The sequence below is a fragment of the Myodes glareolus genome, chromosome 8 (assembly GCF_982192425.1).
Source record: "Myodes glareolus chromosome 8, mMyoGla1.1, whole genome shotgun sequence".
Lineage (NCBI taxonomy): Eukaryota > Metazoa > Chordata > Mammalia > Rodentia > Cricetidae > Myodes > Myodes glareolus.
The window spans coordinates 19,507,151-19,512,423 of NC_142033.1; positions in this window are offsets into that span (position 1 = coordinate 19,507,151).

Sequence of the window (5,273 nt, forward strand, 5' to 3'; positions counted from 1 at the left end):
TACTGCACTCAGTTTCTAAGTTCCAAATTCTTTTACTGAACTATGTGTTCAATGACATGTTCGGAACTTGTTTGTTAAACAAATATTCCTGAGTTGAGTCATATTCCTGAGATGGTTATATATCATTAAATTTAGATACTTATTTGAATTGAATAAAAATGAAATAGAATAGTTCAGTTTTATTGACTATAAACTGTGCAACTAATAAAACTGACTCTTATGAAACTATATGATTATTTCTTGCTTTTTTATTGTATTTCAGTCTAGATACAGAGAAATAAAGTGACTGACTGAATAATCAAATTGTGAACACTAGAGAGCAGCCTCATTCTGTATGACCAACCCAGGGGTTGTTCAGCCTCCTCAACAGTTAATCATTTTTCTTCTTTATATAGAACTGAAATACAATACAAGCAGTTTATGTAACTCACGGACACTATATCTATTCTCAATACACTGATGTTTAATTAATATGCTAGTCTAAAAAGTGTCATAATTAACGTCTCTCAAACTCTACTTGGAGACTTAACGAAGACCCTTATTCAAAGTTTTAAAACACTTTCATCTATTTATTGTATGTTTTCTTTTTTCTGAAATACACTTGAAATTGTCCTTTTAAAATACATGGATGATTTAAAAACAGATGAATGAGTGTTTCTACAAGTGGCATGGACAGTTGCTGCTATTTCTGTATTAACATCAAATAAGTTATTGTAATTGTAACTAACTACATACATATCTTTTTTTCAAAGTTTATTAAATTATAAAAGTTTCCATTTCCGCCCCTCCTCCCAACACCCTCCCACTTTCACTTTCCCCACTCCCTCTCCTCCTCCCTCTCCATCCCTAAGAGTAGTCAGGGTTTCCTGCCCTGTGGGAAGTTCAAGTTCCTCCCCCCTCCCTCCAGGTCCAGGAAGGTGAGTATCCAAACAGACTGGATCCCAAAAATCCAGTATATGCAGAGGAAACAAGTCCCAGTGTCATTGTCAATGGCTTTTCAGAAAGACTCCGGGCCAGCCACATCCAGAGAATCCGGTCACATTCAGAGAATCTGGTTAGATCACGTGCTCGTTCAGTTCCAGTCCAGCTGGCCTTGGTGAACTCTCATTAGATCAGTCCCCTTGTATCAGTGGGTGATGTCACCCATCACAGTCCTGATTTCTTTTTTCATTTTCTTCATCCTTCTGCTCCTCATTTGGACCGTGGAGGTCTCAGTCCGGTGCTCCAATATGGGTCTCCGTCTGTATCGCCATCCAACCTCGGATGAAGGTTTCCTCTGCTCTTGCCTTCTTTGTTCACGTTCTCCTGCCTTCTGCCTCTCATTTGGACCTAGGGAGCTAGGTCCAGTGTTCCGATGTGGGTCTCCGCCTCCGTCTCCCTCCATCGCCAGATGAGGGTTCTATGGTGATATGCAAAATGTTCATCAGTATGGTTGTGGGCCAAGGCCGGTTCAAGCACCCTCTCCTCTGTCCAGAGAACAATCTGGGGATCTCTCCTTGGACCTGGGATCCCCTTTATACTCAAGTCTCTTGTAAACCCTAAAATGACTCCCTTAGTTGAGGTGTATACTTCCCTGATCCCATATCTATCCATTCTCCCTCCCTCCCATCCCAGTCCCCCGATCTTTAGTCATTCCTCCCCTACTCCCTTCTCTCTAACCCTCTCCCCTTCCAAGAGCCCCCCCCACCCCCCATGCACCCGAGGTTACCTGGCACTCTTGTCTATTTCCAATCTCCAGGAGGATAGCTACATGATTTTCATCAGGTTCACCTTCTTATTTAGCTTCTCTAGGATCACGAATAATAGGCTCAAAGACCTTTAATTATGGTTAAAATCCACTTATGAGTGAATACTCAAAAGAGTGAATACTCTTTTTGGGTCTGGCTTACCTCACTCAGTAAAGCGTTTTCTATTTCCATCCATTTGCATGCAAAATTCAAGATGTCATTGTTTTTTTACCGCTGAGTAAAACTCTAATGTATATATGTTGACCTTTGTGACTTCAAGGTGTGGTAGCACACACCTTTAATCCCAATGCCTGGGAGGCAGAGACTGACAGATCTCTGAGTTCAAGGTGTGGTGGCACACACCTTTAATCCTAGCACTGGGGAAGCAGAGACCAGTGGATCTCTGTGAGTTCAAGGTGTGGTAGCAAACACCTTTGAGCCCAGTACTGGGGAGGCAGAGACAGAAGGATCTCTGTGAGTTCAAGGACAGCCTGGTCTATAGTGTTATTCCAGGACAAAGATATACAGAGAACCTGTCTCAAAAAGTAAGAGTAAAAATAAAAGAAATAGAGGTTAAAATAAAGCCGCATAAAGATGGAAAATAAACAGAGAATCTTGATACTGTATGCTATTATTCTCTCTTTGAATTGTTTAATTGTCTGTATTCTGTCAATCATATTTTAATAAAACGCTGATTGGTCAGGCAGGCAGTATAGGCGGGAAAGCCAGACAGGAAGTAGAGCTGGAGCAAAGAGACTGGGAGTATTCTGGGAAGCAGGAAACTCCCTCCGCATTCCTGCACAGACCACCAAAGAGGCAACATGTAAGCTGTCACACTGAGAAAGGTACTGAGCCCGTGTGGCTAACATAGATAAGGATAATGGGGTAATATATGTTATAAGAGTTAACAAGAAACCTGACCTAATGGGCTAATCAGTTTATAACCTTATGGAGTCCTGTGTGTGATTTTTCTTTGGGCTTGCCGACGATGGAGTACTGGGCGGGACAGAAACCCCAACAAGCAGGCCCCTCATGTTACACTGGGCTTTCCTGAATTTCAAGAAGCAAAAACACTTATGGCAGCTTATGTTGAAGAGGATGTGGAGTAGCTGGTGGGAGTGCAAACTTGTACAGAAATCAGTATGGCAGTTTCTCAAAAAATTGTGAATCAATCTACCTCAAAACCCAACATATATCTTGGGCATATACCCAAAGGATGCATACTCATACCACAAAAACATTTGCTCAACTGTGTTCATAACAACATTATTAGTAATAATCAGATCCTGGAGACAATCTAGATACCCCTCAACTGAAGAATGGATAAAGAAAATGTGGTTCATTTGCACAATGGAGTACTACTCAGTAAAAAAAAAAAAATCAAAACGATATATTGAAATTTGCAGTCAAATGGATGGAACTAGACAAAATCACTGAAGTGTGGTAACCCAGACCCAGAAAGACAAGCATGTCATGTACTCACTCATAAGCAGATATTAGAAATAAAGCAAAGAATAATCAGCCTACAGTTCACAACCCCAGAGAACCTAGGTGACAAGTAAGACACTAAGAGAGACATACATGGATCCCAATGGGAAGGGGAAATAGACAAGATCTCTCGATTAAATGGGAAGCATGGAAAAATGGGAGAGGGCAGAAGTGGAGGAAGAAAGAGAAGGGAAGGGGAGAAGGAGGGAGGGGAGAAAGGGACGGAGAGGAGAACAGGAGGCAACTGGATGGTTGAGCTGGGGGAAGAACAGATAGGTAGAACAAGGAAAGAGTTATCTTGATAAAGAGAACCGTTATAGGATTAGCAAGAAACCAGGCACTAGGGAAATTCCCAGGAATCCACAAGGATGACCCCAGCTTAGACTCTAAACAATAGTGGAGAGAGTGCCTGAACTGACCCTCTCCTGTAATCAGATTGATGACTACCTTAAATGTCATCATAGAGCTTTCTTCCGTTAACTGATGGAAGTAGATACAGCAATTCACAGCCAAGCACTGTGAGCTCCTGAAGTCCAGTTGAAGAGAGGGAGGATCAATAATATGAGCAAAGACATCAAGACCATGAAGGAGATATCCACAGAAAGAGCTGACTCAAGTCGAGCCAGTGGGAGCTCACTAACTCCAGACTGACAGCTGGGGAACCGGCATAGGATCAAACTAGGCCCTCTGAATATGGTTGACAGTTGTGTGGCTTGGACAGTTTGTGGGGCCACTGACAGTGGGACCACCACTAATCCCTAGTGAATGAACTGGCTTTTTGGAGCCCTATGGGTGAATACCTTGCTTAGTCTAGACACAGGAAGGAGGGAGGGCCTTGGTACTGCTTCAACATGATGTGACAGACTTTATTGACTCCACATAGGAGGCCTTACCCTCTCTCAGGAGTGGATTGGGGGTGAGGTGAGGAGCAGGAAGAGGAGGGAAGGGAAGGAGAACTGGGATTAGTATGTAAAATAAAAAAGATTTTTTTTAAAATAGATAAAATAAAGAGGAAACAAATCTAAATGATCTATAATCTCTCCACAGATTTCCTAATGGTAATGGACTAGGCCTCATTGAAGGAATGTCAGCTTCCTCCTTATTTGTGTGTAGGTCACTGGGAATGATTTTATGAATTCATTGGGATCCTAATGCTGGAGAGTTCAAAACAACAATCTTAGCTAGAAATTCATAAAGAGGTCACCTCTTTGGAAAGTTGAGATTATCATTTTTGAATATACAATTCCATCCAATCTTCCAGAAATATCGTGAAGAAATTATGGTGTAAAACCTATTTGTAGTTCAAAATGCTGAATAAGTTGCTCTAGGTCACAATGTTTAAACGACACACCCACAATTCAAATGAAAGTCTGCCTGGCATCTAGAATAGAGTCCAAGCCAGTTCACCATGACCTTGGGAAAAGGTTCTATGGGAGCTGCTCGATGAAAGGGCAAATAGCTCAACCTAAGTCATCAGATCTCACCAAGTACCTTAATATAGTTGTAACACCTTAAATGCCTTAAAATTAAAGTGCACACTGGTTGAATTCACTCCCTTCTAAAGAGCTTCTCTAAATAATAATTTAGAGAAAATAATAATTGCTTATTGTGATTCTATTTTTACAAAAAGGACTGACCGAGAAGAATTAAAGGTTATGGCAAGTTCAAACTTCTTGTCTAAAAACTTGCTCAAGTTCTTCTCTACTTGAGCCAGAATTGGGGTAAGTACTGGGCAGGGAAGGCAGTGCGTTCTTCCCAGGGAGCAGCAAGAACACAGAGCACTTGCTGTCTTCTCAGACTTCAACACTCCCTCGTTAAGCCAATGTTCCTCTTTCGCATATTGAAATATGCGGTTTCATGTGCGGTTTCTCTATTCACAAACAAACTTAAAAGCATGTTAACATTTGAACCATTTGTTTAGTGAGATGAGGGAGTCACTATTGCCTTTTGTATTAAGACAAGTTATAACTAGAACAACTACAGTTTATCACTCAGATCAGAATAAGCAGACCACCAAGGCTATCAGTTCAACAATTACTCGTGATCCTGTGTTGTGTG